At 41.3% G+C, this 24,970-nt stretch overlaps 1 protein-coding gene and 1 pseudogene across 3 annotated transcripts in view; both read right to left on the bottom strand.

The window, feature by feature from the left end:
* PLIN2 (perilipin 2) overlaps window positions 1-24,970 on the bottom strand; it is a 93,725-nt gene that overhangs the window by 49,179 nt on the left and 19,576 nt on the right. The gene's annotated exons all lie outside the window — the stretch shown is intronic.
* LOC308528450 (importin subunit alpha-1-like) lies at window positions 16,427-18,092 on the bottom strand (annotated as a pseudogene). Its single transcript has 3 exons — window positions 17,894-18,092; window positions 17,090-17,680; window positions 16,427-16,958 (listed from the first exon to the last, which is right to left on the bottom strand). The product of its transcript is annotated as an importin subunit alpha-1-like (transcript).

Here is a 24,970-nt window from a genome sequence, read left to right as displayed (position 1 = left end):
GCAGGGGAGGGCCCTCTAACTGTCAGGGAACATAAGACCGACCGGCTGACCAAAATACTTTTAGGTGAGGCCACTGGGCTGGGCCAATTTAAAAATTAAAGAGCAACTACATCATTGCCTATATTCATTTATTTGAAGAAGTTCTTTAGTTTTGTCTACTGCTGCAAATTAGCAGAAGGCACAAAAAACAAGCCGGTGAGTGGAACTCACATCTGGTAAGGGAGAACTGGTGCCAGTCCTATTAGTCACTAAGATCATTTAAGGGTGGAGTGCACTATTGGCATAAACATAAACCAAAAGCAGCACTTCCTTGTAGCAGTTGGTTGGGGTTTCCTAAGAAATGTTGAAAACAAAAACCTAGATGCCTAGGCAGGCAAATACAACTGTTAGAAAAGTGGACCTTTTCCTGCTGTCCTCAGTTGTTGCAGAATGGTGTTGGGTATATTATACTCTGTGAAGTAAGATGTCTCTATTAAGCATGTTTACATTATAAGAAAGCCTCCCCAAATTTTAAAATATTCAGTCCTTTAAACAGAAGCTTTTAAGAATCACTCCAGCCGAAACCGGTTTGGCTCAGTGGATAGAGCGTTGGCCTGCGGACTGAAAGGTCCCAGGTTCGATTCCGGTCAAGGGCATGTACCTGGGCTGCGGGCACTTCCCCAGTGGGGGATGTGCAGGAGGCAGCTGATGGATGTTTCTCTCTCATCGATGTTTCTAACTCTCTATCTCTCTCCCTTCCTCTCTGTAAAAAATCAATAAAATATATTAAAAAAAAAAAAGAATCACTCCACATAATAGAAATACCATCGAAATACAATGCATGTGGACTTGAAGTCCTGTCTCTTCCCCTCAGTGCAATACCTGGATGAAAGAAGTACTTAATAAAGACCTAACTGATGGTGTGATCATCTTATTAGTTGTAAAACAGTTGTAATGATTGATTAACTTCTCTAAGCCTCCATGTTCACTTTTGTGATCAGGGAGGAAACCTTTTCTACCTAGATCACAGAATTTTTTTTTAATATATTTTATTGATTTTTTACAGAGAGGAAGGGAGAGAGATAGAGAGTCAGAAACATCGATGAGAGAGAAACATCGATCAGCTGCCTCCTGCACACTCCCACTGGGGATGTGCCCACAACCAACGTGCATGCCCTTGACCGGAATCGAACCTGGGACCCTTCAGTCCGCAGGCCGACGCTCTATCCACTGAGCCAAACCGGTTTCGGCAGATCACAGAATTTTTGTTAGGATTAAGTTTTTAAAAAGTATATTGAAGTTTTGCGTTATATATATGTATAAAGCATGCATATATGTGGATCGATTTAAAAAACAGGGACTAGTGTCCCAGCTGGTTTGGCTCAGCGGATAGATTGTGAGCCTATGGACTAAAGGGTTTGATTCCAGTCAGGGGCACATGCCTGGGTTGTGGGCTCAATCCCCAGTGGGGGGAGTGCGGGAGGCAGTCAAACAATGATTCTCTCTCATCATTGATGTTTTTATCTCCCTTCCTCTCTGAAACCAATTAAAATATATTTTTTAAAAAATGAACTGCCTTAGGACCCAGTGATTACACTTCTGGGTATCCGGAGAAACCCAAACTCTAATTAGAAAGAATATATGCACCCCTATGTTTATTGCAGTGTTATTTACAATAGCCAAAATATAGGAGCAACTCAAGTGCCCATTAATAGACAAATGGATAAATAAGCTGTGGTACATGTATACAGCAGAATATTACTAGGGCATAAAAAGGAATGAAATCTTAACATTTGCAAGAAGATAGTATGCTAAGTGAAATAAGTCAGACAGAAAAAGATAAATACCATATGAACTCACCTATATGTGGAATCTAAGGAGCAAAACAAACAAAAATGAAACAGACTCATAGATACAGAGATCAGACCGATGATTGTCAGAGGGAACACAGTCAATAATCCTATCTAATAAAAGAGAAACATGGTAATTAGCCGTACCTCCGCTACCCTTCCCATTGGCTAATCAGAGTGATATGCAAATTAACTGCCAGCCAAGATGGCAGCCAGCAGCCAGGCAGCTTGAAGCGACCATGAGGCTAGCTTGCTTCAGTGATGGAGGACTCCAACATTCCCCGCCTGCCGCTGCTGGCCTCTGAGCTTGCAGTTTGAAACATTGTTACAAATATAGAAGCTAAACAAAACCCCAGAAACCTGCTTTCAGCCAGCCGGGATCTCAGAGCTGGAGTTGAAACAGTGTTTTGATTATAGAACCCAAACAAACCAGATACCTGCTTTCAGCAGCTGAGGCCTAAGAGCTGGAGCCAAGCTTCAGAGCTAAAGCTGGCCCAGAATAAAAAAAAAAAGAAAAAAAGGAGCGGTTGGGAGCTTCAGTCACCCCCCAGCCTGAAAACAGCCCTCAGCCCCTCACCCAGACTGGCCAGGCACCCCAGTGGGGACCCCCACCCTGAAGGGGGTGTGAGCAGCTGCAAACAGCCATCATCCCCTCATCCAGGCTGGCCAGGCACCCCAGTGGGGACCCCCACCCTGATCCAGGACAGCCTTCAGGGCAAACCAGCTGGCCCCCACCCGTGCACCAGGCCTCTATCCTATATAGTAAAAAGGTAATATGCCTCCCAGCACCGGGATCAGCATGACAGGGGGCAGCGCCCAAACCCCCTGATCATCCTGTGGCTCTGTGTGTGACAGGGGGCGTGCCACAACTTCCCTATCCGCCCTGCTCTGTTCATGACAGAGGAAGGCACCCCAACCCCCTGATCAGCCCTGCTCTGTGCCTGATAGGGGGGAGCTCCCCAACCCCCTGATCGCCCTGCGGCTCTGTGTGTGACAGAGTGCGGCGCCCCAACACCCCCCCCCCCCCTGCCAAGGGCCCTACTCTGTGTGTGACGGGGTAGAGCCATTACCTCCCCATTGGCCCTGCCCTGAGTGTGACAGTGGCGGCGCCCCCACCCTGATTGGCCCTGCTCTGTGGGTGATAGAGGGCGGTGCCCCAACCGCCCCGCATGGGCCCTGCTGTGTGTGATGGGGTAGAGTCATAACCTCCCCATCGGCCCTGCCCTGAGTGTGACAGGGTGCGGCGCCCCAACCCCCTGATCCTCCCTGCTCTGTGTGCGACAGGGGGCAGTGCCCCAACTCCCCTATCAGCCCTACTCTGTGCGTGACGGGGGGGAGCTCCCCAACTCCCTGATGGGCCCTGCTCTGTGCGTAACAAGGGGGAGCTCCCCAAACCCCTGATGGGCCCTGCTCTGTGAGTGACAGGGGGTGGCGCCGCAACCTCCCATTGACCCTGCCTTGAGTGTGACAGGGGCGGTGCCCCAACCCCCCAATCGGCCCTACCCTGAGTGTGACTGAGGGTGGCATCGCAACCTCCCAATCCGCCCTGCTCTGTGCATGACAGGGGGCGGCGCCCCAACTCCCCAATCGGCCCTGCTCTGAGCCCGACCAGGGGCTGCACCTAGGGATTGGGCCTGCCCTCTGCCACCCGGGAGCAGGCCTAAGCCAGCAGGTCGTTATCTCCCGAGGGGTCCCAGACTGCGAGAGGGCACAGGCCGGGCTGAGGGACCCCCCTACCCGCCGAGTGCACAAATTTTTGTGCACCGGGTCTCTAGTACTGTAATAACTATGTATGGTGCCAGGTGGGTACTTGAATATTGGGAAGACCACTTTGTAAAGGATATAATTAACCACTATGCTGTACATCCGAAACTAATACAAAATAATATTGAATGTAAACTTAATTGAAAAAATTTTAAAAAAGTGATTAGTATGAAATTTAGGCTTTAATAAAATCTTCATTAAAACACAGAAAGAAGCATGTTATTTCATTTACGTTCAGATCTGTTATGTTGACTGCAATGCCTTGTAACAGAGTCTGAATTAGGTGTGCTCTATGTGAGAATTAAAATTACATGGTAGAAGGCTGCATACCTTTTAGGGTTACATTTCTTGTCTTATGAAAGTCAATGTCCTTAAACTATTTCATATGATGGAAACATTAGTTCAGAGACACTTGAAAAGGCAAGATAGAAAGAATGGTATGAAAATTATATACTGGAATCTGATACAGTATGTATAAATCTAAACATTTTTTATCCCGGGAAAGTCAGACATAGAGAAAACAAGACTACTGTAATAAGTTAACCCAATAGAAAATATTTCATAACCTTATTATGTGTCAAAAATTTCACTCATTTAGTATTTTGACATACCTACAACTTTTTTTATTAGAGCTTTGAAACTGGGGTGGGCTCACTGAAAATTAGAACTACATCAAAGAGTTGCATCATCTGAAATATACAAACTTCACCTAGATGTTTCAATAATACAGCAATAACTACTCTAAATCTTTCAAAAATTAAATCTGATTAGAAGTGATGGTGAAATTTCTCCTTAAGGTCCTCTTTCTCAATAAACTATAATTCAGTTTGAGAATGTGAATCTTCAGTTACCCAGAAAAGGATTGGGTAATAAATGTGGTGATCACAGAGTAGACAGGCATCAGCACGGTTCAAAGGATCACGTACCCCCTTGGACAATTCAAGAGGAAACTAAGAAGCAAAAATGCGGGATTTGTTTCCCTATAAGCAAGACACAAGAATGTCCAGAACCATTACTGAGCATTAATCACGCGAGGACCTCTTTCCCATTAACCTCAAGAGATTATCATGTCTCTTCCTTACTGTCAGGAGATCCAGAGTTGTCTTGGCTCTGTGCCTACAGTCATAAGTTGATCTTATCCTTAAAACTTTAACACCCTTGTCTTTATTTCAAAACCAGAATAACAGAGGGTCACAGTGCTATCGTTGCAAAAATCACAGAATCTTGAGCTGAAAGGAACTTAAAAGACTATCTTGTTATGTAACTGCTGTTACTGTTGAGAACTCTTATTCAAACAAAAATATAAGAAGTAAAATAAAATCTCAACAGCTTTGCTTGAAGGAGGATTGGAGTTTGATACCTGCCTGCTGGTCTCCCATGCCCTCCTTCTAGTCCTTTTGGAGAACCCTAGGGCTCCACAATACAACTTAAACCATTGACCTAATTAGTCCAACTTCATTTCACAGATAGGTAAAACTGAAGAATCTTCTGAAGTCTTTGCAAATTAACAGCAGACTCAGGACCCCTAGTTCATTGCTGTATCCATATTCATAACAACAAACATTTATTGAATGATATATTTGGGCTAAGCACTGCTCTAAGTTCTCCAATTGCATTATCTCACATTCCTTACAATATACCCTCTGAGGTCGAGGTACTGCTAAGATCAATTTAATAGATAAGAAAAGTAAGGCAAAGAGAAAACAATTGCCCAAAGTCAAACAGTCACCATGTTATCTTCCCAGGTGTTGCAGCTGTTTCCTCTGTAAGGAGCCAGATAAGATAATTTCTGAATTGCACACTACTGTGCACCTCTAAAATTCTATAACCTTGTGATTCCAAGATCTAAGACTGGTTCTTCTCCTATGAGTTGTTCCTTCAGATTTAATTACATTTCTCTGAGACCCTTAAATATTTGAGGCTCACAGAAGGACATTTTAAGATGCAATTGTTTCAATTCACCAGTCCAGTGAGTCTGATAATCTTCTACCTGTGAGCACCTGTGAGCAAGTACTGCCGTTGGCCCAGCGTTTGTTGAAGCAATAAGTAGTATTGTGGTGGTACTTTGTTCTTGTCTTGGTCTTTGTGCTCAGAGAACAATGAGGTGGTGGGAAGAGGTGAAACAAAAAGCTTCCTTTGAGACGATTATCTGGCAGTAGAAGTGGCAAAGAAAGTTGCAGGTGGGGCAGATAAACAGGGATTTGTAAGAGAAGTTTAAAAATAGGCAAGTGGCAACAACAGCTGGTAATGACCAAATCGATGTGATAATGGTAAATTGGGGAGCAATGTTTTTTAATGAATGCTCAAGTGTTGTTGTTTTTTAAAAATATGTTTTCATTGATTTTAGAGAGAGAGGAAGGGAGAGGGAAAGAGAAACAAGGATGAGAGAGAAACATCAACATCATCAACTGCCTCCTGCAAACCCCCTGCTGGGGAGTAAGCCTGAAACCCGGGATATACCCCAACCTGGAATCGGACCAGTGCATGGTTTGACAGTCAACCAGTGAGCCACACCAGTCGCGTGGGGATCAACTGTTATTACGCAAATGGACATAGTTCATTAACAATATGCAAAAAAATATTTACAATCAACTTGGCTAAAAACGGCACTTTTTGCATGGGAAACAAAACTTATCTAAATAATTCTGGAACCGTTGTGATGGCCTTGTAAAGAGTAGTATTTTTATAAAGATAACCAGTTCTTGAACTTTCACCAATGTATCTGACATCAAAGTAGCATGACTCATTAATTTTCCTTATTTTATTGTTTCAAGTAACGTTTAAACTTAAGGATAATTCACGACTTCCCTTGGTTTGAATTTCCTGCAAACAGGGTTAGATTTCTCATCTCTCTGTGTATACATGCCAACCTAAAGAATGTGTTTTTCACTCTAAGAGTAAAATTACTGTGATTTTTAAAGCAGGAATTAAATTTTGTTCTGCCTCTGACCTTTTCCTCCTTTCCAGCCATGTCCTCCCCACCCCCACTCCACCCCCTTGCCCCATTAACAGTGTATCTTTTACTCTAGTTATTCCCAATTTTTTACATGTTGTAAATGTTTCCCTCCACGTCCCGTGTGGTTCAGGGTTCAGGATCTGAAAGAGGAGCCGCACACAAATGAAAGAGAAGAGACAAGAGATAATTTGAGAAGATTGGGGGGCCAGGCGGATAAGCCCAACTCAAGAGGAAGGACTTTCACCGGTGCTCAGGCCCCACCGACCTTTTATAGTCAGAGGTAAACAAGGCAGTGGTTACCATAGTTACAAAGTTCTTGTGAGTTTCACCTGTTTTGACCATAGTTACACTTCCTGCACTTCCCTCAGCCTATTAGCTTCCCAGGTAAGATCTGGGGAGTGTTATAAGGTCAAGCCTAATTATGCTAAGAGAACTGAGCCCTCTAAGCTGGGACTTGTTTGTGACTTTGCCAGCAGGTCAGTCCGAGGCTCAACCCTATATCGGTTCCCCACACTTACAATTCCTCAATGCACCAGACTGTCACATCTCTGTACCTTGGTACATGCTGTTCCCCATAGCTGGAACATCTCCTCTTTCTACTTCCTGCCCAATAAGCCTGGTTAATTTCTATTCACCCTCTAAGGTTCAGCTCAGATATCCGATATCCCTTCCTCTTGGATTTTACTGTTACAAAACTGCAATGAATACCCTTGCATATATTTTTGTTGTTGCTGTTCTTGTGTATGTCTTTACTCACATTTCTGATTGCGCCCTTAGTGGAAATTATTAGAAGTGAAATTACTGTGACAAAGATTATTCACATGTATGAGGATCTTAATACAAACAAGAGCTTTTTCCTTTAACAGTCAGGAATGATACCATGTTTATAAAATCGATCAGTTCCTGCCTGGCAGGTGACGGCACAAACAAGCGACTCCTCTGCTTCACTCCTCTGGCCCTGGAGTGCTCCGGTGCTGATACTGCTTCCTTTCCATAAATGTCCCCGTTTCTATTTCTAGGGTGGCCTCTAACATCGGGCCAGTGCCTTTTCTTGCGCTATAAACTTCTCCCTCCGCTTCTGTTGCCCGGGAGCTGTCCACCTGCCTTACCCAGCTCCTACTGCTCATGCCAGAGGAAGGCTCCGGGCTGTAGAAGAGCAGATTAAGAGAAGCCAAATGGTCAGAGTTCAGGGACATCAGGGGGCCCTGAAGCGATGATTTACTACATCAGTGGCTTCCAAGATAATGCCCTAGGATTCTTCAGAGATGCTTTAGGGGCCTCTAAAGGAAGAGAGGGAAGGGAAGACAGGGCCAAAGCTCCAGGTGCAGCTTCCTGCACATCAACCAGGGACTGGTTTGTTTTATATGCACTGTGCTCAAGTAAGGTTTCATTTAAAAACAAAAACAAAAACCACAAACAAGCAAACAAACAACTCCAAGGCGTAAAAAAATTTTAACAAGAGTTATGAGTTTGCCAAGCATTGATGGGCTGACCTAGGAATATCATCTCCCTGTTATGTTTCAACTTCAGTCTCTTTTAAAATTTTATTATTATTATTCCTCACCCAAGGATATTTTTCCATTGATTTTTAGAGAGAGTGGAAGAGATAGGGAAAGACAGAGAGAAATATCGATGTGAAGCGAGAGAAATACATCAATTGGTTTCCCCTTGCACTTGCCCCAAGCAGGGCCTGGACCAGGGAGGAGCTTGCAACCGAGTTACATCCCCTTGACCTGAATCGAACCCAGGACCCTTCAGTCTGCAGGTCAATGTTCTATCCACTGAGCCAAACCAGCTCGGGCATGGTCTCTTTTGGAAAATGCATTAATTCACTTATTCCTAAAGTGACCAATTTATCCTAGTTCGCCTGGGAATTTCTTGGTTTAGTACTGAAAGTTCTGTGTCCTGGGAATCCCATTGGTCCCAGGCAATGTCATCCTATTCCATTTATTCTTTACATCCATTTTTTTTTTCAAACCTCACTCGAGGATATGTTTTGTTTTATTTTTTAAAAAATTGATTTGAGAGAGAGAGAGAGGAAGGAAGAGGGAGAGGGAGAGAGAAAAAAAACTCCAATGTGAGAGAAAAACATTGGTCTGTTGCCTCCTGTGAACGCCATGACCAGGGATCAAACCTGCAACCTAGGTATGTGCCCTGACTAGGAATCAAGGCCTCAACCTTTTTGGTGTACAGGATGATGCTCCCCTGAGCCACCCAGCCAGGGCCACCCATTTATTAAAAAAAAAAATCACAGAGCCCTGGCCGGTTTGTTCAGTGGTTAGAACATTGGCCTGCAGACCAAAGGGTCTCAGGTTGAATTCCTGACCAAGGGCACATACCTTGATTGCAAGTTCAATCCCTGACCACAGTCAGGGTGCGAATGGGAGGCAACCAATTGATGTGTCTCTCTCATGTTGATGTTTCTCTCTCTTCCCGCTCCTCCTTCCCTTCCACTCTGTCTGAAAATCAATGGGAAAATATATCCTTAGGTGAAGCATAAAAAAAAAATCACTGAACAGTTACCATGTGCCAGGCACTATATTAGGCATCTATACTAATAAAAGAGAAAGATGCAAGTTGATCATACATTCATGACACCCACCAGCCAATCAGGAGTGAGTATGCAAATTAACCCAACAAAGATGTCAGGTTAATTTGCATACGCAGGTGCCAAGTGGCTGGGGGCGGGGCAGGATGCTTGCATCGCCATGGTGACGATGCAGGCGTTCTGCACCACCCCAGCCGTTCTGGGCCTCTGAGCAGTGTGGGAAGGCGGAAAGGCAGCTCCGGCCTGAGCGAAGGCGGTGCTGGCAGCCAGGGGAAGGAAGGCCCATTCTTGCATGAATCTTTGTGCATTGGGCCTCTAGATGGACTATAAAGAAAAACTTTGACCAAGTCCCTGACCTTGAGGAATTCACAGAGTAGTGGGTTCAGAAGAACACTAACACTGAACCAAATAACACTGAAGACCAGTCTTCAAGTGTTGTATTCTCCATCATAAAGAAAAATGGAGTTCACACCCAAATATATTCTTTCCATAAATTATATTCATGTTCATAAAAAGGAGCTAAAATTATATGGCACAACTAAGTGCCTAGCATTATTCTGAGCACGTCACAAGCCCTAAAACAATTAATCCTCACAACTCCTCCCAGGTAGGTAGTATATTATACACAAGGTGGATTAAAAATGACTGCAAGTTCTTTGACATGCTTCCTATCAGGAGGTCTTGAAGTATGACTGACAAGCCTGGGCACCAATTAGATAACAGAGATATGAGAGAGGACACCCTCTAAAATGACTTAATGTCTCTAGCTTGGCTGACTGGTTGAAGCTTTACCTGTAGCTCAGTGATGCTTCAAGAGTCAGAATGTCAATTCCTTTTTGAAGACAAACAGGTGTTCAAAGCAAAACAGGTATTGAGAACAGAGGTACCACTCAAAGGGGGTCTGTGAACCAAACTATTTATGAAAAGACATCTCATGTTCACGGATTGAAAGATTTAATATTGTTAAGACAGCAGTACTCTTCAAATTGATCTACACATTCAACAGAACCCCTAACAAAATTCCAATTGTCTTTTTTGCAGAAATCAACAAGCTGATCCTAAAAATAGTTTGAAAATGCAAGGGACCCAGAATAGCCAAAACAACCTGAAAAAAGAACAAAGTTGGATGAATCACATATCCTGATTTTGAAAATTAATACAAAGCTATAATAATCAAGACTGTGGTACTGGCAAAAGGATAGACAGCTCAATAAAATAAAATTGATAGTTCAGAAACAAACCCTTATATTTACAGTTAATTGATTTTGGACAAGGATGCCAGACAATTCAGTGGAGAAAGAAGAGTCTTTGTAACAAATAATGCTGGGACAAATGTATATCACATGCAAAAGAATAAAGATGGACCCCTACCTCGCAGTATACATAATAACTCAATTATTATTGAGCTGAAACCATAAAAGTCTTAGAAGAAAACATAGGTGTAAATTTTCAGGATCTTGGATTAGACCATGATTTTTTTTTAGATATGACACCAAGAGCACAAGAAACTAAAAAAGAAATAGATATATTGGTATACAGATAAATGTATAACTTTTTTGCTTCCAAAGAAAATGAGAACACAAACCACAGAATGGGAGAAAATATTTGTAAATCATATGTCTGATAAGGGCATTTTTTATATATCCTAGATATGTGGTGAGAATGTGGAAAAATTGGAACTGTTGTACATTCTTACTGTGAATGTAAAGTGGTGCAGCCACTGTGGAAAACAGTTTAATGGTTCCTCATAAAGTTAAACAGAGAATTATCATATAACCTAGCAATTCTATTCCTAGGTATATACCCAAAAGAACAGAAAACTGGTATTCACATAGTTGTATGTCATTGCTCATTGCAGTATTATTCACAACAGCCAAAAGGTGGAAACTCAAATGTTCATCAATAGATAAACAAAATGTGGTATAGCCTCACAACAGAATACTATTCAGCCATAAAAAGAAATGTAGCAATAATTCTTCAATGTGGATGAATCTTGAAAACATGCTAAGTGAAAAAAGCCAGATACAAAAGACCACATATTGTACAATTCCATTTATAGTAAATATCCAGAATAGGCAATCCAGAGAGAGAAAGTAGATTAGTGGTTGTCAGGGGTTGGGGGATAAGGAATGGGGGTGGCTGCTAATGGATACAAGGTTTCTTTTTGGGGTGATGAAAATATTCTGAAAGTAGATAATGATGATGGTTGTACAACTCTATGAAGTGACTAAAGTCATTAATTCTACACTTTAAATATGTGAATTATATGGTGTACTAATCAGGATTCTCCAGAGAAACAGATTATATATCTATAACAATAAAAGCATAATATGCTAATTAGACTGGACGACCTTCTGGATAAAGCCTCAGCTGCAAGGACTGAGCCCCTTGCACGAATTTCGTGCATCAGGCCTCTAGTATATATATGATACATTCCTATAATAAATAAATATATATATATATATATATATATATATATATATATATATGAATTGGTTCACGTGGACTTGGCTCATGTAGTTACCGGGGGGCCGAGAAGTCCCACAATCTGCCACCTGCAAGCTGGAGAACCAGGAAAGTAAGTGGTATAATTCATTGAGTCTGAAGGCCTGAGAATCAGGGGAACTGATGTTTAACTCCTAGTTTGGACAGTCCAGCTCAAGAGAAAGGGAATTCAGCTTTTCTTCCTTTTTATGTATTAGTTCAGCCCTCAATGGATTGGATGATACCCACCATATTGAGGGCAGATCTTTTCTCAGTCTACTGAATCAAATGCTAATCTCTTCCAGAAATATCCGCACAGACACACTCAGAAATAATGTTTTGCAGCTATCTGGGCAGCCTTTAGCCCAGTCAAGTTGACACATAAAATTGACCATCACATATGGTATGTGAATTATATCTCAATAAACTTACCAAGATTTGGGTGAAAATTTATGTGGAAAAACGCCAGATATAAAAGACCACATATGCATAATTTCCAATGAAAGGGTTGGAAAATGTCATGAAAATATAACAGAGATTAGATGGGATAGGGCAAGTTCTATCTTTCTAAGTGTAAAATTTATATTTTCATAGCATGAGTTAGCATGAGACTAATATAAAATTCCCTTATTAAGAAGTATTTAAATATTACATTTAAATGTTCTAAGTGTCATATTTGCTTTCCTTAGCTTTTCTACAGATATAGAATTTTAGCCCTGGCTCAAACTCTACCATTAAAATGGGAATACAAAAATATGACTCTCTTAAACTGTAGATATGAAATTAAAATTCATTTGAAGGCAGCATGGTGAAACGGTTTAAATTTTTTTTTGTAGATATAAAACTCACCCTTCAAATAAGACCTAAGTTGGAACAGATGAAAATATTATAAATGGAACTTCTCTGGTTGAGATATGGGAGGAAGGAAGCCTCCAGTCCCCCAAACACTCAGTGCAGCCAGATCTAAGCAGCTCCTTGGTGTGCCCTGGAACACAGTTTAAAGGCGTGAGACTCGGCATCCCAATCTTTGGCAAAATACAGAAACTCCACGGGCTTCTGTTTTCTGTCTGTCAGATGAAGGGGTTGAACTAAAACTAGTGAAAACCCCTTCCTCTTCTCAAAGTCTACAATTCTGTAGCCTGAAAACAGCTAACCCAAAACCTAGTAGGGACTTGCTTCTAAAATGTTTACCAAGAACCCCAGGGCTTAAGAAATTTCGAGATCAAAACAAGCCTTGAGCTATAACCGCCTTCCCCTATAAAATAAACAGCAAGTTTGGATGAAAAGAGAGTCAGGGGAAAGGCTTATTTATATCAAAGCCAATGAAATAGTCTGAGCAAAGGGCAGCTGGTTTCCAAGGATCTTCCTTATCTTTTAGATAAAGGTAGCTAATGGGCCATAAATACAAACAGAAGCCGTGGAGTTTCCCAGGAAGAGGGAGGGGAGACCGTCCCTCCCTGGGTGGCAGCACCTCTAGGAGAAACAGAACCAAGGGTCTCTCCTGGGACCTAGAACTGGCGCAGGTCAGACAGCTGTGGGTCCTGCACTTGGAGTCCCAAGAACTAGAAACCAGTTGAAGAGCTGGGGTGGGGGATGGAGGGGTTTGAGGGGCTGAAGCAGTGATTGTGCTGCCAATATGGGGAGAGGCAGCCTTCACACAAACACCTGAGGGAGAAAGCAGATTTCCTCCTAGACACGCGGTCTCTTTAATAGGCAAAGTGGAATCCCAGGACCAGCGGCGTGGGCAGCACTATTGAGTTTATTAGAAATGAAGAATCTCAGGACCAATCCACACCTATTGAACCACAGTCTGCATTTTAACAAGGACCTGGTGATCGTGTATCAAATTCATACACTCATAGTAAGATGAGAGTATGTGGCTAAAGTCATGCTAAGTAAGCATATGCCGATGCCTCATGCATTCACTAGTTCACAGATATATATTTAACCTGGGCTGATGAGTGGTGACAGAATCAGAAGGGTTTTCACAGTGAAATGACACACCAGAACACAACTAAGGAACAAGAAAATCAGCTCATTCTAATAAACTATCCACGAAGCAGGATGGCTATTGAGCAAAGGTCTGTATCTGGGAGGTAAATGAGGAGAAGAACATTAAATGAAAGACAGGTCTCAAGTGTGTATCACATGGATGCCTTTTCTAACTGACAGATGGCAACTAGTCTAGCAGGTTCTTCGTGTTCTGTTGGGGGAAAACCTGTTCAAACAGATAACTCTTGCACAATGTTTTTAGGATGAACACATTTTGGGTTTTATGTGAGGACCCTCCATCTCAGAAGAGATTATATCTAGAGATCATCTTTTCTAGCTGAGTTAATATTTCCCCTGTGGTTTCGGCCTCTAGGAATTAGGAAATAATATCTCAGTTTAAGAGGTGTGTGGGTGGAGCTTGGGGGGTGTCAAGTTCAGGAATTTGAGTTGGGACACAAGTTCAGGATGGAACAAAAGTTAAGAAACAGCCCTGGCCAGTTTGGCTCAGTGGATAGAGCGTCGGCCTGCGAACTGAAAGGTCCCAGGTTCGATTCCAGTCAAGGGCACATGCCCGGGTTGTGGGCTCGATCCCCAGTGGGGGACTTGTAGGGGACAGCCGATCAATGATTCTCTCTCATCATGGATGTTTCTATCTCTCTCTCCCTCTTCCTTCCTTTCTGAAATCAATAAAAATGTAAAAAAAAAAAAAGTTAAGAAACATGCCAAAGGTAGGATCCAAAATATGAGAAACCAAATAAACTAAAATCAGAATCCAAAGCTAAGTTCACAAATCAGTGTCATGGCAGAAAAAGCCAACAAGTAGGATTTATAATACATAGAAAGTACAAGAGAACTGGTATCAAATAAAATATCGATATATTTTTCTAAAGAGGACTAAAAATGTAAACAGTTGCCAGCTTTGAGGGGGATGAGGTTAATTCATCCTTGATGAGGCCAAAGGCTCATATCTGGCAACCAACCTTGACTATATAGTATGTTATCAATTAAATCAACTAGTATAGGCATTTAGCAAACAATGTTAAGCAAATAAATTAATTTACCTTACATTTGTTTAAGTTGTTATAATGAGAGGAGGTCCTGAGGATTACTTTTCAGTTATGATGTCTTTAGGTAGAAAAGATTGTGTGACTCAGTTGAAAAGTCATCACTTACAAATTTATCAGAGAACTAGAGGACTGGTACATGAAAATTCATGCACTGGAGGGGGGGCTTAATAGTTTTGCTGGGTTTGATGTTCCACTATAGCTTTAGGTTTCAAATTCAGTCTCCTGGTCACTGTTTGTTCCTTTGGTTTTCATAACTGTAAATTATATGTGGTGCTATCTTGATTAGAGTCACATTGTTCAAACAACTGGACTTTAAGAGCAGGAATGGTTAACCAAGAGGCAGATTAACACATTTTTATACTCTTCTTCTCTCTAATATAAAAATACATATGGGGCTATTGCTAAACACTCTATTTAGATATAAAATCTATCAGGCAGGATTTTATTGAAAACATACTCCATAGGCTAAATACAATACTTTTACCACATTTCAAAATACATCACATCTTGGTTTAATGCCCAGACCGAATAGGAAGGCTTCTTTGTAATAGACCCTAAAGGTAAGTCTTATAAAAAGGTCTTCTGCCAATATGGTCTCCACAGTTCAGGCCAATCTAGTCTCAAAATTCCTTTCATAATAAGAGCTCAATGAGGTTTTTCTGTAGCTTCATCAAGTCCAGACTATGCTCTTGCTACAAAAAATTACTTCAAGAGTTCATTGAGGTTTAGTTTCCTTAGTTCCCCTGTCCCCACCCCCATCTGTTAAGGGTCCCGATCAGTTTCTTTTAACTACTTTGTTCTCTTTCCACTTGGCTTGAGAATAAAGACATGACAGTCACAAAGACACATCCTTATATTGACAGAGAAAACTCCAATCCACAGGGAGCCATTTGCTATTCTCCAAAATAGAGAGCAAACCTTCCTTACCAGCAGCTCTGTTTGCTTTTTTTTCCTTCACAGTCTAATTCTGATAGACTGCCTTATTTTTTAACTTATACTAATGCATATTCTTTATTAAACAGTTTGTAAAAGCTTTCATTAGATGACTGTAATATGCATTCATTGGAAATATGATTAATCAAATTGAAAATAACTTTTTCATAACCTCACCAATCCTAGTGGCAATATTTTTGTATACATACCAGGTATATGTAAGCATATGCGTATTCACAGTAATTTGAAAAGCAATCATCTGTACTTATAATTTACTAGAGGCCTGGAGCACGAATTTGTGCACGGGTGGGGTCCGTCAGTCTGGCTGACGATTTGGGGCCGATCGGGGCCGGCCGGCCAGGGGAAGGGACCGCGGGAGGTTGGCCAGCTGCAGAAGGTTGGCTGTGGGAGCTCACTGACCACCAAGGGGCAGCTCCTGCATTGAGCATCTGCCTTCTGGTGGTCAGTGTGCATCATGTCGACTGATCGACTGGTCATTCGGTCGACCGGTCGTTAAGGTTGCTTAGGCTTTTATATATATAGATTAGCCTGCACTATTCCATATAAAAATATTTCTCAATATCAATCTTAATATGATGCATGCAGTCCCTCTCACAAATGTCCTAAAATTCAGTTATTATTTATTTTATTTTTAAGGGTGAAATTTAATCTTTATTTACAGAATACTGCAAGATATGAAATTGCACACAGGAATAAGAAACCTATTGGGAGAGGAAGCTTCATATAGTATCTATAGTTTGGAACTGTTCAAGTATAGTATTATTGTAAAAAGTGCTACAATAATCAATCACATTTAAAAGAGAGCTCTTAGTAGAGAAACAGTAAGGCAAACTTATACCAAACATAGTCTACAACAACTTTTTGTCCTAGTAAAGTTCCCAGGAGTGCCACCTGAACTTGGAATGTACAGCCTTCAGAGGTAGTTTCTGGCACACTTTGATCTTCCTCTCCTCTACAAAGAAACACTTCTCATACACAGACTCATTTTCATGCTTTTGCAGAGCTTCCATTTCATCCAAATCTCCACATTCTTCAATCATTACACTGTTTCTCAGTTTCACCTAGTTTCTCAGCAGCCTGCAAGATCTTTGAAATGGCATCCAGAATAACCAGAATAATTCTGACATCTTTCACAGCTACGATATCACAGGTTCTATAATGCCACAATGAACAAGGTATACAATCTGTTCAACTGTTCCATCACTTGTAGAGTTGGTCACAGCCCACACAGCTCCCTTTTCTGCCTTAAAGGCTGCCTTAGAGAGAATTCCAGTGAGGAATGGGACTAATCCATGATTCACAACTTGCTGTATCTGGTCCTGGTGGCCAGCTGTGATTTTTGACATTGTCCACACAGTTTCCTTCTGGAGTTCGTAGTACAACCTGAGTCTGTTCATTTGCTCATAGGTAACAATATTTCCTATGGCTCTTAATCCATTCATTTGGACCATCAATAAAGTAGGAAATGGCCCCACCACTATCTGCTAATAAATACTTCTGGATCACGTTGCAGGAGACAAATTAAAATAGGAAGAATTTGCTCAGCACCATCTAACAGGGCTACAGATTTCTTGTTGCGTCAAAGGTTTGAAAGTGTCCAAGTAAAGTTACTAAGTATCCACATGCTAAAGGAGACATATCAGGAACTGTAAGAAGAGCCAACAGTGGGTCAACTGCACCCTATGTGATAATTAAGTCTTGGAAAACTGAACCATCACCTGCAATGTTTCCTGGAGCTCATACACCTTGTTCACTGATGTGAGCATGGGGAGATACCAGCAGAGAAATGAATGCTGGGATAGCACCTGCATCTACTACAGCCTTGGTCTGTTCTGAGGTCCTGGAAGCAGTGATAGTGACGGCCTCAATAGATGCAAACTGAATGGGACTATAATCAGTTTTGCCCAAGAAGAACAGAAATTTTGGAATCAAACCAGCCTGGATTATGTTGTCTATTGGTGGCTGGTTTTCCCCTAGAAGCAGTGTCCTAGCAGCTTGAGTAGTTTGGAGCTGGTTTTCCAAAGTGTTGCTATTTATGCCTTTGACAATGTCTTCAACAGACCAAATTACTGTGCCCTGGTTGTTGCTGATTTTTAGAGTGAATGGGAGAGGGAGAGACACAGAGAGACAAACATCAGTGTAAGAGAGACACATTGATTGGTTGCCTCCTGGATTGAGCCTGCAAGTGAGTATGTGCCCTCGACTGGAATCGAACCCAGGACCCTTTAGTCCAAGGGCTGATGCTGTCTAGCCACTGAGCCAAACCAGATAGGGCATTGCTGTTTTTTGTTTTCTTTTGTTTTTCTCCCTCAGTGGAGAGGTAGCATCATCAGGAAACGAGCTTACCTGTCTCCTATTTAGCATCTGGTCATCCTTCTTAGCTCAGCTTCAGATTTAACTTCTATTCGGCACCACCTCATGGCTATACTGTCTTTTGCCTTGTTCTTGAATCTGTTAAGGTGGGCAGCTGGTGAATTAGCATTCCCCTTGGTGGACATGGTTATGAGACAGAGAGAGGAAGCTACCCAGCTGGCTCAGGTTTCACAGACCGTGAGGGGTGGGTGCACAGTTTGTGGGTCCACTGCTCTGAAAACATCCACCACAGACTAGCCTGAAGATGCTGGGCAAATATTTGCTACTTTAAACTATAGGATTTAAACAATCATATAATGACCTTAACTAAAAATTAACTAAGAAGGAGCCTGAGTTATTAAAATTTCTATAGATGAACTAATTGAATAAAAAGCTATGCATAGCTTTAAGGCATTTAATAAACACTCATACTGCACTGTTGAAAGTAGGTAGGAAATAACTCTTCTAGATTACTTTGTAAAAGTACCTTTTTCCCCAACACCAAAACTTCCTCTTTTTTTTCATTTTTTTTTATCCCTCTTCGCTGATGTGCTGGATAAAAGGCAGTATCTCAGTTTGCAAATATTTATTTTTTTTATTGCCCTTCATGTTACTGTCTGTCCATTTTCCCATGTAAATATAATTTTTATGTCATTTCTTATGTAAATGTGCCATTTGAATTTTTAATTGATTTGAAAAAGCCATTTATATAGATTACTAATAGTAAACCTTCATATATTTATTATAACTTTCTCTGTAATAAAGTCTTTCAAACTGGAAAAATGTAAAACATTAACAAATAGTTGATTGATTTAAATACATTGTCATTCATTCATGTAATAGAATATACAAGGCTAATGTTAGAAAAAGTAAAGTAGCTCTATATGTGCTGACAAGAACAAATGTCCATGATATACTACTGAGGGAGAAAGACAAGGTGCAAAGTATCACTCAGAATGATTCTTGTTTGGAAAAGGTTGTGTATTTAGGCACACACAATATACGTGTATTGAGAAAGGTCTGGAAATATATGAACAAATTATTAAAAATAGTCACCTATGGAGGGAGGGGTTGAAGAAAGTAAGGGGACACTAAATATTTTTTACATAAAATAACTAGTTTGACAATTAGTATTGTTTGGTGTTTTTATATCAATATACAATGAATTCACGATGAATATGTATTACTTTCCCAAATGAAAAATGCTAATCGATAAAAATGGAACACATTTTAATCTTTGTGTAGCTATATCTTATCTTGTATGGTTTTTACCTTTGGCTTCAAACCTAGAAAGATCTTTCTTGAGCCAAAATTATATCGTTATTTTTTATTTTAACATTTTTATAACTTTGCTTGTTGACACTTATAATTTTAACCAATTATAATTTATTTTGCTGTGGTATGACTCACAAACAACAACAATAAAAATTCACCTTTCTCCAACTTTATCTTGTTATAAATTATTTTGTATATACATTATCTGTGTCTGAGTTAAATATTCTGTTCTACTGACCTATCTTTCTAATTAAATAATAATATCACACTTGTTTTAATCTTTATACCTTTAAATACATTTTATTTTTATTTTAAAAATATTTTTATTGATTTTAAGAGAGAGGAAGGGAGAGGGGGAGAGAGAGAAACATTGATGTGAGAGGGCAATGTGGATTGGCTGCCTCCTGCACTCTACTCACCCTCTGGGGATCAAGCCAAAACCCAGGCATGTAACCTGACCAAGAATCTAACCTGCAACCTTTTGGTGTGAGGGATGACGTCCAATCAACTGAGCCACATCTTCTGGGGCTTAAATACATTTTATTGTCTGATAGGTAAACAAAAGATAACCTATGGTCTGAAAGGAAAATATTTACAACACATATAATGGAAACATTGTAAAGACCCTAAATATGTCAAGAATGCCTTTAAGAGGATTTTAGCTGCAAATATCAGACATTTATCTCATATGGCTTTAAAAATAAAAAAATTTACCGACACACAAATGGAAGTCCAGAGGTGGGTAGGGCTTTAGCTTCCGTTTGATCACTCTGGCTCCATTTGGCTGTTATTTTCTCTGCCCCACCCCCTCCCTTGTAATTTGGCTTTGTCTTGGAGACTGACTTCCCTCAAGAAAGCAAGCTGGCGTCCAGCAGCCCCTAGGGCGTTTCCTCCCAAACCTTCTCTTCCAGATCTTTTCCTTCAGTTCAATTGTGCCAAACTAGGTAACTTGCCCAACCCTGGGCCAAAAACTGTGTCCAGGGTTAATGCTTTGTGAGCATGAATTACTCCCTGGCAAGAGATGAGTTTTCTGTAGCACTGGCCCTTTAATGCCTGTCAAGTTACTTCCCTATAGAATTCTTCTCTCGTAAGCAAAAATCTCCAGAACTCCAGAATATGGCCCAGTTTCATGATAGACCTACTTTATTTTATTATAGTATTTTTATACTAGTTTTGTTTCTATGGCTAAATTACATTAATGTGATCTATGACATCAAAAAAGCAGATATATTTATTAATAATTTCCTTTTAGATATTATAGCCAATGCCTAACAACATAGCCTCACTTAAAGATGCAAGTTGAGGGAATGTCAATGAATATAGGCCAACATATTATCATTTTGAATCTTCAGTTAACTATTAAATGAAATTTATTCAGCATACTACTTGAAATTTACTTGGGAGGAAAAACCAACTTAGAGAAAAATTTAAATTATAAAATATGTCATGTAATGTTCCAATTTTTGTCTGTATTCAATAACCTGGAACTAACAATAATAACCTGCAAGAGAAAAGGTAAATACTATTAAAAACCAAAACACTGAGAAATACATAAATCCAAATAAAATAAATTAGAATAGTGTTATGTAATGTGTTTTAGGTATAATATTATTGGATAATAATGTAAAGGCAAAAAGCTATATTACAATTTGTTTGACAGTTTTAGTTTAGTTTTTTTAATAGAAGTTTGCATGTATTATGTGAATAGCCTAAAATTAATGATCTGTAATCAGAAGAACATATTGAGGATTCTCTTGCATTTGTCAAAGTTAATGAATATTCATTTATTATCATTACAGCTAATAATATTTTTAATTTAAGTAAGGAGTGACTGATCCAGGTATATAAACTTTGGGGTAGATGGGGGTGACTGGAAGTCATCTGTTCAAAATCCTTGCTTTCACACACAATGCACTAAATTCTCCCCTAATCTTCTCTTGGCAATTTCTTCTGCCTGTGTTTAGCCCCTTCATAAGAAAATGTTCTTGGGAGAGCTATACTGATAATAAGCCAGGGCTCCAGAATCAGATAGACCTGGGATCCAATTTAGTCTCAAGATCTCTGTGGACTTGAGCAAGTTATTTAATCTCTCTGAAATACAGATTCCTAATCTATAAAATGGAGGAAATAACAGCCCCTACCTCATGGGGTTCTTATAAGTCATAACTAAGTTAATATACATAATACACTTATTAAACCTCCTGGCAGCTATTATAATTATCACTAGAGGCCCGGTGCACAAAAAATTGTGCACTCAGGGGGGTCCCTCAGCCCAGCCTGTGCCCTCTCGCAGTCTGAGACCCCTCGGGGGATGTCCACCTGCTGTCTTAGGCCCGCTCCCTGGGGGATCAGGCCCAAGCTGGCAGTCAGACATCCCTCTGGCAGCCCGGCAGCCCTCGGGGGATGTCCACTTGCCAGCAGGGAGCAGGCCTAAGCTGCAGTTGGACATCCTTAGCGCTGCTGAGGCGGGAGAGGCTCCTGCCACCACCACTGTGCTGGCAGCCGTCAGCCTGGCTTGTGGCTGAGCAGAGCTCCCCCTGTGGGAGCGCACTGACCACCAGGGGGCAGCTACAGCAGTGTCTGCTCCCTGGTGGTGTGTGTCATAGTGACCAGTCATTCCCAGTCGTTCTGCTGTTAGGGTCAATTTGCATATTACCCTTTTATTATATAGGATAGAGGGGGGGCCGGCTGGTTTGCCCTGAAGGGTGTCCTGGATCAGGGTGGGGGTCCTGCTGGGGTGCCTGGCCAGCCTGGGTGAGGGGCTGATGGCTATTTGCAGGCTGGCCAAGCCTCCCAGTGGGGACCCTCACCCCATGGGGGTGTGGCCAGCCTGGGTGAGGGGCTGAGGGCTGTTTTCAGGCTTCCCACAGCCCCTTCAGGGTGGGGGGTTCCCGCTGGGGTGCCTGGCCAGCCTGGGTGAGGGGCTGATGGCCGTTCAGGCTGGCCACACCCTCCAGTAACCCAAGCGCCCAGCCTCTCCTTTTGGGCTGGAAGCAGTTATCTGGGATTTATTTATCTTCTATAATTGAAACTTTGTAGCCTTGAGCGAAGCCCAGGGCTGGCCAGGGCAGGTGGGAAGCTTGGCTTCCTCCATCGCTGGGGGCAACCCAAGCCTCCTGCTCACTCCAGCTCTGTGGTGCTGCCATCTGGGTGGGTTAATTTGCATACTCGCTCCTGATTGGCTGGTGGGCGTGGCTTTGGGGTGTAGTGGAGTGGCAGAGTGATGGTTAATTTGCATGTTTCTCTTTTATTAGTATAGATTATCAAGTTTTTATTGATGTATAAAGCAATGCAATACTATGTTCCCCAAAAAGTTGCTCTAAATTGACCTTAATATAGCCCTTGTTGGTTGGCTCAGTTGATTGGAGCATCATTCCATATATCAAAAGATTTTGAGTTTGATTCCTGGTCAGGGCACATACCAAGTTTTTAAGTTTGGTCCGGGTCAGGGCACATACAGGAGGCAACCAATCGGTGTTTAACTGTTTCTCTTTCTCTTTCTCTTTCTCTTTCTCTCTTTTTCAAATCCTCAGGTGAGGATTAAAAAACATTAAATTGATCTTAATATAAATATTCTAATATTTATATTCCAATATTTCAATGGCATTTTCTATAGAAATAGGACAAACAAACCTAAAATTTCTATGGAACCACAAAATACCCTAAAGGGCCAAAGCAATCTTGAGAAAGAAGAACACAGTTAGAAGCATTACAAAACTATAGTAATTAAAACAGTGTAGCATTGGTATAAAAATAGACATATAGCCCTAACTGGTTTGGCTCAGTGGATAGAGCATCGGCCTGCGGACTGAAGGGTCCCAGGTTCGATTCCAGTCAAGGGCATGTACCTTGGTTGCGGGCACATTCCCAGTAGGGGCTGTGCAGGAGGCAGCTGATCAATGTTTCTCTCTCATCGATATTTCTAACTTTCTATCCCTCTCCCTTTTTCTCTGTAAAAAAATCAATAAAATATATCTAAAAAACAACAAACAAAAAACAAAAAATAGACATATAGATCAATGGAACAGTATACAGAGTGAAGAAATAAGCACACTCATTTATGGTCAATTAATTTATGACACAGGAACCACGATTATAAGGGAAAAGGACAGTCTCTTCAATAATTGGTGTTGGGAAAACTGGACAGCCACATGCAAAAAAATCAGACTGGACCATCCTCTTATAGTATAAGACTTATACCATATACAAAATTAACTCAAAAAGAATTAAAAACTTGAACATAGGCCCTGGCCAGTTTGGCTCAGTGGATAGAGTGTCAGCCTGGGGACCGAGGTGTCCTGGGTTTGCTTCCAGCCAAGAGCACATGCCCAGGTTGAGGGCTCGACCCCCAGTGGGGGGTGTGCAGGAGGCACCTGATCGGTGATTCTCTCTTATCCTATATAATAAAAGCATAATATGCAAATAGACTGAACAGCAGAACGACAGATTGGTGGGTGGTGGAGCTGGCCAGAAAGTGGCACCAGGCCAGCCAAGGTATGTGCCAGCGGGCGGAGGGAGGGGATGGCGGTGACCAGTGGCGGTGGAGGGGCGATCTGGGGGGCAGTGGGGAGATAGGGGGCTGGGCCAGCCGATCACTGCCGGCGCCTCCCCTAATTGGTCTGCTGGTTGCCTCCCACAGAGGGAGGCCAGACTATGGCTTAGGCCTGCTCCCTGTGGGGAGCGAACCTAAGCTGTCAGTCGGACATTCCCTGAGGGCTCCAGGACTGTGAGAGGGCACAGGCCGGGCTGAGGCTCCCATCCCCTGCCGAGTGCATGAATTTTCATGCACTGGGCCTCTAGTATGTAAATAAAAACAAAACAAAAAGAAAGAAAGAACCTCAAAGGTACAGAGAACAGATTGGTGGTTGCAAGAGGTAGGGGTGGGCACCCTAGCCGGTTTAGCTCAGTGGATAGAATGTCAGCCTGTGGACTGAAGGGTCCTATGTTTGATTCCAATCAAGGGCACGTACCCCAGCTGGATCTCCAATTGGTGGTTGCAAGAGGTAGGGGGTGTGCAGGAGGCAGCCAGTCAATGATTCTCTCTCATCATTGATGTTTCTATATCTCTTTCCCTATTCTTTCCTCTCTGAAATCAATAAAAATATTAAGAAAAAAAAAAAAAAGAAGGTGAGGGATGAGAGAAATGGGTAAACTTTTTTTCTTTAAATTAGTGAATAAAAATTTTAAAAAATATATAAGTATTCTAGTTTTCTAAAGCCATTTAAATTTTAATCAAAATTGATATTAACTTATACAAATTACTTTAATCTTTTCTATATTTTAAGATCTACTTTGATGTAAAATATAAATATATTTAACATTTTGATACATGTTTCTAATGGTAAACATTCCTGGAGATCAAAGACTCATATAAATCAGTCATAAGGTCCACATTCTATTTATTCATACACAAAACCCAGCTTAATCTTTTTTGTCACATATATTCACTTCCTGAAAAAAAGGGAAGCTTTATTTTACCTAGGTTTATGTAATTAATGACTTGAATTGATTAAAAGCAAAAATCACACCACATTTTACAGTTCTCAGATGAGGAATGGGGACCTAAAAAGCTAAGTGATCTATTCAGGTTTCACAGGTAGGCAGTGGCATATCTGATACCAAAAGCCCAAAACTTTTAACTCATTTATTTCCAGGATACTGTGCTATATTTCAAATGAAAAAAAAATTCTAAAGTGGATTCAATCGCTAGTTTATCTGGATAGCAAAAACTAGGGGACTTTTGCTTTTA

The sequence above is a fragment of the Myotis nattereri genome (genome assembly GCF_964212035.1).
Source record: "Myotis nattereri genome assembly, chromosome: 12".
NCBI classification, from domain to species: domain Eukaryota; kingdom Metazoa; phylum Chordata; class Mammalia; order Chiroptera; family Vespertilionidae; genus Myotis; species Myotis nattereri.
The sequence above is the reverse complement of the archived record's forward strand: the minus strand, read 5'-3'. Positions and strand labels throughout refer to the sequence as shown.